The following is an 11996-nucleotide window of genomic DNA, read 5'->3' as shown; positions in this document are numbered from 1 at the left end:
TATGTCCAATCTGAAAAATAGGAAGGCAATATGAAAGTAAAGCAAAATTTAAAATAATACTATAGAATATATTTGTTGTCATTTTTCCCATTTCTCACCCTGACTGTGCTTAATCTATTCTTATATATATAAGAGATGATAATAAATGAAATAATATCTGTCATCTACTGATACCTTATAGTCCACTTTTATTCTTAGTAATGATTCTATACAGTTGGTGGTTTTAACCAAGATTTGCAAATTGGAAACAGAAACCAAGAACAATTAAGCAATTAGCCTAGTCTTGTAATAACCAGAGCCACTATTTACATTAAATTATGCCTAGTTTTTGGACTTCCCTAGTGGTGCAGTTGTTAAGAATCCACCTGCCAATTCAGGGGACACGGGTTCAAGCCCTGGTCTGGGAAGATCCCACATGCCATGGAACAACAAAGCCCGTGAGCCACAACTACTGAGCCTGTGCTCTAGAGTCCACGAGCCACAACTACTGAAGTCCGCATGCCTAGATCCTGTGCTCACACAAGAGAAGCCACCACAATAAGAAGCCCACCCACTGCAATGAAGAGTAGCCTCTGCTCATCGAAACTAGAGAAAGCCTGTGCACAACAACAAAGACAGAATGCAGTAAAAAATAAATAAATAAATATTTAAAAAAAAAATGTTTTTTCTTTCAAGGGAGTCCAGGTCTAGGTTGGTATATTTAATTACTGCCTCTTTGAGTATTTCCAGGAAGGCTGTAGTGTTTTCATTGGGTTCCTGGCTGATGGCTGAAACCTTTGAGTAATTAATGAGTTTCCTCATTAACTCATTAATGAGTTCAGCTTTTATACAGATTATAATATGTTCCTTTTCCCATTGCTCATTGGGGTTATTGCAGTCCCAGTGAGGGTCCATATGTGAAATGGTTTCCCCCACAGGTTATTTTGAGTTGGAAAAATGAAGGCTGTCTGCAAAGTTGTGGGTCTCCTTCAGGACCTCTTCCTTCTCAGTATCTAATAGAGTTTGCCCCAAGATTATCATGACATCCTTCCAGGCTAAGTCAAAAGCTAAGGTTAAGTGTTGGGGTTTGTCAGTGTAGTGGTCAGGATCTTCAGAAAATTTACCTGGTTCCAGTTTGATCTGTTTCAACTCTAGAAGAGTAAAAGGTTTCTGAATAAGTTGGGGTCTGAATTTGTCCATTGCCTCCACCAAAGGGCAAATTCTAGGGGGAGGCCTCGTGGGATTCAGATCTCCCGGGTAAAGCAGTAAGGGGGCTGTTGGTAGCAAAGGGAGATAGATGGAGAATGGGGTGGTTTTAGCGCTATCCCCAGGTTTAAAGATTTTTGCTCTTATCGGGCTCAGGTCCTCTCAAGGAGAGGTTGGGTGTTGTTCCATCAGGGCCAGCACAGCAGAGTCAATTTTACAAGTCTTGTAGAGGTCTTCCCTATCTCTAAGAGCAAGAAACGCTTGAACATAAGGAATCTCACTCCACTTTCCTTCTCATTTGTAGAATAGATCTAGTTGAAGGATTGTATTAAAGTTAATGCTACCATGTAAGGGCCGCTCTTCTTGGTCTCCCAGCTTATACTGGGGTCAAGAAGTGCTGCAGAAAAAGATCAGTCTCTCTTTCTTTAGGGTGTCAGGGTCAAAAGCCAGCCACTTCTTGAGGATGTAGCCTAAAGGAGTGCCAGGTGGCAGGAGGCCAGTGGTTTGGTTACCTATCTGGAATGAGAGAATACACAACACTGTCAGGGAAGTCTCAGAGTCCTGATATCCCTGACTGCCTGCAGGAGAAGGTGTCCCTCCCCTCCTGCTGGTATCGGTGGAGGGCCTGGCCATAGGCCCTCCAGGACTATTATCTATTCCCTCTGGCCCCAAAGGCATTGTCATCAATAGAGATCCCCCTGCCTTACTGGCAGTGAGGACACACAACATTCAGGGAGAGTAACAGACCATGTTCCAATGGTTGTGTCACCTATAGAGATTCTCTCACCTAGATGAGCAATTTGTCTGGTAGAGGGAATACCCAGCATCGAGGCTATGTAACCAATAGAGATTCCCTCACCTTAACGAGCAGTCTGTTTGCACTCTCTGGCTCCTCAGTTTCATGATAGTGTGGTATTCCTTCTTTCCCATTGTCAGTGGGCCTATGTGGGTGGTCAGGGCCATAAAGGCAAGTCCCTGGAGATTCCTGACAGGCTGGCAGTCGGCAAGGTCTGGGTAGTGATAGAAATTGTGCTGGGTGGCCAAGTGGAGGAAGAATTAGTTCACCTTAGGGACCATGCAAAACAGATGTTTGAGATGGCAAGGAAAAGAATGAGGGGATCTAAAATAAGAGCAGTTCAGCTAAAAAGGGGACTTTCCTCGAGGCTGGGGAGCATAGAACTGCTGAGAGTTCCCACAAATACAACAGATTGGGTGTTTTGGGTGGTCGTCAGCCTGATCTATCAACAGAAGAAAGCTCCTTTGGGTCTCAAAACAGGGAAGAAGGGCCCTGAAAAGATAGTGGAAAAATCTCCCAGAGTCCCACAACTGATCTCAGTTCCAGCCAGTTCCTCTAATGTAGCTGCCAGCAGTGGTGAATGATGCAAGCCAGAGGCCTGAAAGGAGAGTTGTGGGTGGGAAAATAATGGGTATAGGTCTCCGGGGAACACCACTGGGGCCATCTCAAGTTAGCACTGGCACACAGGCGGCAGCCCTTTCTCAGGCATATTAGGCAAGGAGCAGAGGCATGTAAGACAAAGGAGATAAACCAAGGCGGGGCAATTGTCATGCAATGGTCGAAAGCCAGAGGAAGCTGCAAGGCGGGTGGCTCAGACATAACCAGAGTCACCACACCAAAGATATTACTGGGTTGACATGTGTTGTGTCAAATGGCTTCAACCGAGGTCAACGGAAGGCCCAGACCAGCAATCCTGGTCCTTGTGATAGCAAGCAAAGAAATTATTTCAAGTATTCATTGAACATTTACTACATAGTAAGCAAGTTAAAAACATTATCATCTCTTTTAAAATTCACAGCAATTCTACAAGTTAAGCAATTATGAAAGGAAATATATATGTATAGATCCTTAGATTGCCTTTTTAATTTAATTTTACTTTTTTTAACAGTTTTATTGGAGTATAATTGCTTTACATTGATCTGTTAGTTTCTGCTGTATAAGAAAGTGAATCAGCTATACATATACTTATAAACACATATCCTCTCTGTCTTGTGTCTCCCTCCCACCCTCCCTACCACACTCCTCTAGGGGGTCACAAAGCACTGAACTGATCTCCCTGTGCTATGCAGCTGCTCCCACTAGCTATCTATTTTACATTTTGTAGTGTATATATGTCCATGCCACTCTCTCACTTTGTCCCAGCTTACCCTTCCCCCTCCCCGTGTCCTCAAGTCCATTCTCTACATCTGTGTCCTGCCCCTAGGTTCTTCAGAACCATTTTTTTTTTTTTAGATTCCATATATGTGTGTTAGCACATGGTATTTATTTTTCTCTTTGTGACTTAATTCACTTGTATGACAGACTCTAGGTTCAACCACCTCTCTACAAATAACTCAATTTCACGTCTTTCTATGGCTGAGTAATATTCCATTGTATTTATGTGCCACATCTTCTTTATCCATTCATCTGTAGATGGATGCTGAGGTTGCTTCCCTGTCCTGGCTATAGTAAATAGTGCTGCAGTGAACATTGTGGTACATGACTCCTTTTGAGTTATGGTTTTCTCAGTGTATATGCCCAGTAGTGGGATTGCTGAGTCATGTGGTAGTTCTATTTTTAGTTTATTAAGGAACCTCCATACTGTTCTCCATAGTGGCTGTGTCAGTTTACATTCCAACCAAGAGTGCAAGAGGGTTCCCTTTTCTCCACACTCTCTTCAGCATTTATTGTTTGTATATTTGATCATGGCCATTCTGACGGGTGTGAGGTGATGCCTAATTGTAGTTTTCATTTGCATTTCTCTAATGATTAGTAATCTTGAGCATCCTTTTATGTGTTTGTTGGCAATCTGTATATCTTCTTTGGAGAAATGTCTATTTAGGTATTCTGCCTATTTTTGGATGGGGTTGTATGTGTTTTTGATATTGAGCTGCCTGAGCTGTTTGTATATTTTGGAGATTAATCCCTTGTCAGTTGCTTAATTTGCAAATATTTTCTCCCATTCCGAGGGTTGTATTTTCATCTTGTTTATGGTTTCCTTTGCTGTGCAAAAGCTTTTAAGTTTCATTAGGATTCATTTGTTTATTTCTGTTTTTATTTCCATTTCTCTAGGATGTGGGTGAAAAAGGATCTTGCCGTGATTTATGACATAGAGTGTTCTGCCTATGTTTTCCTCTAAGAGTTTTAAAGTGTCTGACTTACGTTTAGATCTTTAATCCAATTTGAGTTCATTTTTGTGTATAGTGTTAGGGAGTTTTGTAATTTCATTCTTTTACATATAGCTATCCACTTTTTCTAGCACCACCTATTGAAGAGGCTGTCTTTTCTCCATTGTATATTCTTGCCTCCTTTATCAAATATAAGGTAACCATATTTGTATGGGTTTATCTCTGGGCTTTCTATCCTGTTCCATTGATCTATATTTCTGTTTTTGTGCCAGTACCATACTGTCTTGATTATTGTAGCTTTGTAGTATAGTCTGAAGTCAAGGAGCCTGATTTCTCCAGCTCCGTTTTTCTTTCTCAAGATTGCTTTGGATATTCAGGGTCCTTTGTGTTTCCATACAAATTGTGAAATTTTTTGTTCTAGTTTTGTGAAAAATGCCAGCAGTAGTTTTATAGAGATTGCAATGAATCTGTAGATTTCTTTGGGTAGTAGAGTCATTATCACGAAGTTGATTCTTCCAATACAAGAACATGGTATATCTCTCCATCTGTTTGTATCATCTTTATTTTCTTTTATCAGTATCTTATATTTTTCTGTATACAGGTCTTTTTTCTCCGTAGGTAAGTTTATTCCTAGCTATTTTATTCTTTGTGTTACAATGGTAAATGGGATTTAATTTCTCTTTCAGATTTTTCGTCCTTAGTGTATAGGAATTCAAGAGATTTCTGTGCATTAATTTTGTATCTTGCTACTTTAACAAATTCATTGATTACCCCTAGTAGTTTTCTCATAGCATCTTTAGGATTCTCTGTGTATTGTATCATGTCATCGGCAAACAGTGATAGTTTTACTTCTTCTTTTCTGATTTGGATTCATTTTATTCCTTTTTATTCTCTGATTGCTGTGGCACAACCTTCCAAAACTATGCTGAATAATTGTGGTGAGAATGGGCAACCTTGTCTTGTTTCTGATCTTAGAGGAAATGGTTTCAGATTTTCACAATTGAGAGTGATGCTGGTTGTGGGTTTGTCATATATGACCTTTATGATGTTGAGGTAAGTTCCCTCTATGCCTACTTTCTGGATGGTTTTTATAATAAATGGGTGTTGAATTTTGTCGAAAGCTTTCTCTGCATCTATTGAGATGATCATGTTTTTTCTCCTTCAAGTTGTTAATATGGTGTATCACATTGATTGATTTGCGTAATTGAAGAATCCTTGCATTCCTGGGACAAACCTCATTTGTTCATGGTGTATGATCCTTCTAATGTGCTGTTGGATTTTGTTTGCTAGTATTTTGTTGAGGATATGTGAATCTCTACTCATCAGAGATATTGGCCTGTAGTTTTCTTTTTTGTGACATCTTTGGTTTTGGTGTCAGGGTGATGGTGGTCTTGTAGAATGAATTTGGGAGTGTTTCTCCCTCTACTACATTGTAGAAGAGTTTTAGAAGGATAGATGTTAGCTCTTTTCTAAATGTTTGATAGAATTTGCCTGTGAAGCCTGCTGGTCCTGGGCTTTTGTTTCTTCAAATATTTTTAATCACAGTTTCAATTATAGTGCTTGTGGTTGGTCTGTTTATATTTTCTTTTTCTTCCTGGTTCAGTCTCGGAAGGTTGTGCTTTTCTAAGAATTTGTCCATTTCTTCCTGGTTGTCCATTGTATTGGCATATAGTTGCTTTTAGTAATCTCTCATGATCCTTTGTATTTCTGCAGTGTCAGTCGTTAGTTCCTTTTCATTTCTAATTATGTTGATTTAAGTCTTCTCCCTTTTTTTCTTGATGAATATGCCTAATGGTTTATCTTTTTTTTTTTTTTATCTTCTCAAAGAACCAGCTTTTAGTTTTATTGCTCTTTGCTATCATTTCCTTCATTTCTTTTTCATTTATTTTTGGTCTGATCTTTATGATTTCTTTCCTTCTGTTAACGTTGGATTTGTTTTGCTCTTCTTTCTCTAATCACTTTCAGTATAAGGTTTATTTGAGATGTTTCTTATATTTTTTCTTGAGGTAGAATTGTATTGCTGTAAACTTCTCTCTTAGAACTGCTTTTGCTGCATCCCATAGCTTTTGGGTCATCGTGTTTTCATTGTCATTTGTTTCTAGGTATTTTTTGATTTCCTCTTTAAGTTCTTCAGTGATCTTTTGGTTATTTAGTAGTTTAAAGTTTAGCCTCTATATCTTTGTATTTTTTACAGTTTTTTTTTCCTCTAACTGATCTAGTCTCAGAGCATTGTGGTCAGAAAGGATACTTGATATGATTTCAATTTTCTTATATTGACCAAGGCTTGATTTTGACCCAACATATGATCTATCCTGGAGAATATTCCATGAGCACTTGAGAAGAAAGTGTATTCTGGTTTTTTTTTGTATGGAATGTCCTATAAATATCAATTAAGTCTATCTTGGTTAATGTGTCTTTTAAAGCTTGTGTTTCCTTATTTATTTTCATTTTGGTTGATCTGTTCATTGGTGAAAGTTGGATGTTAAAGTCCCCTACTACTATTGTGTTACTGTCAATTTCCCCTTTTAAAGCTGTTACTATTTGCCTTATGCATTAAAGTGCTCCTATGTTGGGTGTATTAATATTTACAATTGTTATATCTTCTTCTGGATTGATCCCTTGATCATTATATAGTGTTGTTCTTTGTCTCTTGTAATAATCTTTTTTTTAAGTCTATTTTGTCTGATATGAGAATTGCTACTCCAGCCTTCTTTTGATTTCTATTTGCATGGAATATATTTTTCCATCCCCTCACTCTCAGTCTGTATGTGTCCCTAGGTCTGAAGCATGTCACTTGTAGATAGAATATATACAGGTCTTGTCATTGTATCCATTCAGCCAGTCTATGTCTTTTGGTTGGGGGATTTAATCCATTTACATTTGAGGTAATTATCGATATGTATGTTCCTATTACCATGTTCTTAATTGTTTTGTGTTTGTTTTTGTAGATCTTTTCCTTCACTTGTGTTTCCTGCCTAGAGAAGTTCCTTTAGCATTTGTTGTAGAGCTGGTTTGGTAGTGCTGAATTCTCTTAGCTTTTTCTTGTCTGTAAAGTTTCTAATTTCTCAGTCAAATCTGAATGGGATCCTTGCTGGGTAGAGTAATCTTGGTTTTAAATTTTTCCCTTTCATCACTTTAAATATGTCCTGCCACTCCCTTCTGCCTTGCAGAGAGTCTGCTGAAAGCTCAGCTGTTAACTTTATGGGGATTCCCTTGTGTGTTATTTGTGGCTTTTCCCTTGTTGCTTTTAATATTTTTTCTTGATATTTAATTTTTGATAGTTTGCTTAATATGTGTCTTGGCATGTTTCTCATTGGCTTTATCCTTTATGGGACTCTGTGCTTCCTGGACTTGATTGACTATTTCTTTTCCCATATTAGGGAAGTTTTCACCTATAATCTCCTCAAATATTTTCTCAGTCCCTTTCTTTTTCTCTTCTTCTTCTTGGAACCCTATAATTCTGATGTTGGTGCATTTAATGTTGTCCCAGAAGTCTCCGAGTCTGTCCTCTATTCTTTTCATTCTTTTTTCATTATTCTGCTCTGCAGTAGTTATGTCCACTATTTTATCTCCAGATCACTTATCCATTCTTCTGCCTCAGTTGAGTCCTTCTAAAAATTTTAAATTTCATTTATTGTGTTGTTCATCATTGTTTGTTTGCTCTTTATGTCTTCTATGTCCTTATTAAACATTTCTTGTATTTTCTCCATTCTATTTCCAAGATTATGGATCAACTTTACTCTCCTTACTCTGAATTCCTTTTCAGGTAGATTGCCTATTCCCTCTTCATTTGTTTGGTCTCTTTGGTTTCTACTTTGCTCCTTCATCTGCTGTGTATTTCTCTGTTTTCTCATTTTCCTTAACTTACTGTTTTGGGGATTTTCTTTTTGCGGGCTGCAGGTTTGTAGTTCCTGCTGTGTTTGGTGTCTGCCCTCAGTGTTTAAGGTTAGTTCAGTGGATTGTGTAGGCTTCCTGGTGGAAGGGACTTCTTCACAAAGTCTTTTATTGATCAATTGATCTTTCTTCTCTGGAACTTTAAGGACTAAGTGTTCCCTGGAATTTATAAGGTCTTCTCTCTTATTAGTCAAACATCTTTATATACATTAGTGTGAATCAGCAGGAGGACAATGCAGGATGCATTCATCAGGAAGCTATCTATCATGACAGTCATCTGGGATTTGTAAGTTCTGCCTTCCACCTGGTCATTCAGAAAGCCAGCTTCTTTCTCTCTTGTTATTTTGCAATCTCCTGAAGCATTGGACTCCTTTGCTCTCAACTTCATTGTGAATCTGGAACACCAGCTCTTCTTCATTCTTAAGAAGGCTGAGTTCCCAAGATTGCCCTTTTTTTAAAAGTTGCAGAGTTTTTTTCTAAGTTCAGACCAATAATGATCTGCTAATTTAAAGAAAAAGAAAAAAAAATGTCCACAAGGAAATTAAAACACATACACTTTACACTAATTGAGGTTATGAAGTGTTTTGTTTCAACATAGAAATAAATTCCTTCCTTCTTCCCCACTGTTCTCTCCCTTGTGTCTTTATGTCTGTTTGTCTATATGTTTATCCATCTATCTGCCTATCTGTGTATCTATCTCTACTAGAAAATGTATTTATATAATCAATCTCCTCAGAATGTAGAGAGGGTCATTTTTATTCCATCACAAATGTTCTAGTTACTAAATGACGGGCGGGGGCGGGGGGGACTTCTATCCATGTTTTCTGATGCTAAGCAATGTCTGCTAAGTTATATTATATAACATGTTTACAAAGCACAGCCATTTGACTGGTCAAACAACTTAAGGTAAAGAGGCTTTTTTCCTACTTTTATGGTTTCTAGAGATTATCTGTTCAGATTAAACCTGGTAAAATAAAAATAACTCTGGCCTTGAAGATAGGAAAGCAAACATAAAGAAGAGGACTGCAGTAAGCTGAGTAGAGAAAACAGTAGTGAAAAGCCCTGAAGAAGGAACATGCTGTGGTGCTGGAAACATGATCAAGGAGGGAAAGAGGTAGGACATGAGGCTTAGAGGTAGCTGGAGTCTGCTGAATTAAAGTCTTGAATACAATGAGTATTTTAGAGTTCCTCTGATTGTGACCAGAAGCCAATGGAAGATTCTCTGCAGGGTGGGAGTGATGGGTCTTAATTTAAATTTTAAAAGATCAACAACTGTGTTAACTGCTATTGATTACTTCAGTAACATGTTTAGAAAAAATGCCATTTAGCAAAAGAGGTTACTGCTGATCTAGATAAGAAATAAATGTGTAGCTGGAGGGCAATGTGGAAATTGAGAGAGGGCTTTGGTTTTGTTTGTTTTAAGACAAAAAGTTTATAGTTGCTTATGTAGCTAAAGATGAGAGGCAAACATGATTTCTAATAAAGCAATTTAATTTTTATTTAACAATCTGTAAGAGATAATTTCCATGGATTTCTCCCCTATTTGTACATTTTTTGAGCAGAAACACTGACTGCCCTTTGTTTCAGACAATTTTTTCAAGAATGTTTGTATAGCAGTTTTGGAAGATAGAGGTAATGCCCACCTTTAGAGGATAGAGATGCTTTGTTTACAGCCTTTGAAGTTAGAGATATGTCTGTCTCTAGAGCAAAGGACAGGCTTAATTACTGTCCAGGATAATGAAGGTAACATCTCCATCAGAGCACAGACCAGACATATTTACAAACCACTAAAAAACAAGTAGGCTCCCTAAATTTGTTTCCTCTCAAATAACACAACTCTATATGCAGATATCCATAAGGGCCCAATAACTTCACATCCATGAGACTTGTATGCAAGGGAAAATGACAAGAATACATCAATGATTGATGTATTGATGTGTGCTGTGAGTAATAAAGTTGCTGTGCTGTGAGTAATAAAGCACATACTTGCTGTGCTGTGAGTAATAAAGTTGTCTTGTGTCTTTTTCCAACATTCATGAAACTGTGGCAGGCTAACTTGTTAACTTGCAAGTTGGCTAAAATCTCAGGCCCTTCGTAGTTCTTGACAAAACCTTCCCATGAATAAAACTCCAGTCCCAGATAGCTTCACCTGTGAATTCTAGCAAACATGCATGAAATAAATTACACCAATTATTCCAGAAATTTGAAAAGGAGAAAATATTTCCCCATTCATTGTAAAGCCAGTATTACTTTGATGTAAAAATCATAAAAAGGTATCACAAGAAAAACTCCCATAGATCAATATCTCTAATGCATATAGATAACAATATTCTAAACAAAAATTTAGCAGTTTTAATTCAACTGTATATCAAACATATCATATCTAAGGGTATTTTGTATCAGGAAAGGAAGGTCTAACTTTTGAAGGTCACTCAATGAAATTTATCAGATTGAAGAACTAAAAAGAGAAAACACATGATTATCTCTGTAGACACAGAAAAAACATTTAAAAAATCCAATATTTATTCCTGATAAAAATGCTCAGCACACTAAGAACACAAGGGGTTTTCTCAATATGACAAAGAGCATCTTTGAAAAACCTATAATTAATATCATATTTAATGGTAAAGTCTCAAAGTTAAGATTTATAAAATATGACACCAAAAATATGTTCCATAAAAGACCAACCAAATTCATAAACTTAAAAAGTTCTACTCTCTGAAAGGTATATAAAAATAATAAAAAGATGAGGCAAAGACAGGAAGAAAATATTTGCAATTCTCATATCTAAAAAAATGACTTCTATCCAGAATATATAAGGCACTGTCAAAAATCCAAAATAAGAAAAAAAAATGAGTAAAAATTTGAGAAGTCATTACCCCAAATTAGAAATGTAGATGACAAATAAGCAAGCACAAGAAATAGGTACTCAGCATCATTAGCTATTAGAGAAAGACAAATTAAAACCACAGTGGGATACTACTGCACCAATTAGGATAGCTAAAACTAAAATGAATGACTATATGAAACGTTCACAAAGATCTATCACATTACTGGTAGGGGTGTAAAACAGTATAACTGTTTTGGAAAGCAGCATGACAATATTATGGAGATATGAACAAAATGAAAGTTTTATAAAAAGTGAAGTTAGTTCAACAATACTAGGTTTTAAAATATCTAACCTTAATCATTTTATCTCTATAGTGTTTGTATGTGGGTAGGATGGTGGCTAATAACATTTATCATTGAAAAATATCAGAATCAAGTGAGAAATTTTACATGACTATAATTTTAAAATGTAAATCATTAATGTAAAGATGAAGTGTTATTATACTTATTATTACTTTATCTTGTTGAAAACTATAATACCCTTTCAATAATGTGGTTATTATTCAATAACATTTCAATTATACAGTTGTATTTCCTTCTACTTTCTCCAGCATTTTTACTCCTAATAGTAGGTGTAGAGCCTAAAATTAGCCAAATTCTACTACTGATACTATCCCTAAACCAAAAGATTAAATCAATCCATTAATTCCACTGCAGAAAAAAATATTTCAATGCAAAAAAGGTAGTCATTATGAAGCATGGGATTGGGAAATTTAGAGATAATGTATTAGATGTACAGAAGGCCAGGATGACCGTAAAGAAAAAAAGGCACAGATCTCTGAGGACACTTTTATCTCTTATGTTGATGGGCCATTGGTTAATAAAGCAGCTTCTCTTTTTCTAAAGTGACACGAGAGGGTGAGAAATCTGTTGTTATCTTTCCTGAGTGAGAGAATGAATGAAGA

Source organism: Globicephala melas, chromosome 8, assembly GCF_963455315.2.
Source record: "Globicephala melas chromosome 8, mGloMel1.2, whole genome shotgun sequence".
In the NCBI taxonomy this organism is placed as follows: domain Eukaryota; kingdom Metazoa; phylum Chordata; class Mammalia; order Artiodactyla; family Delphinidae; genus Globicephala; species Globicephala melas.
This window is presented reverse-complemented; position numbering follows the sequence as displayed.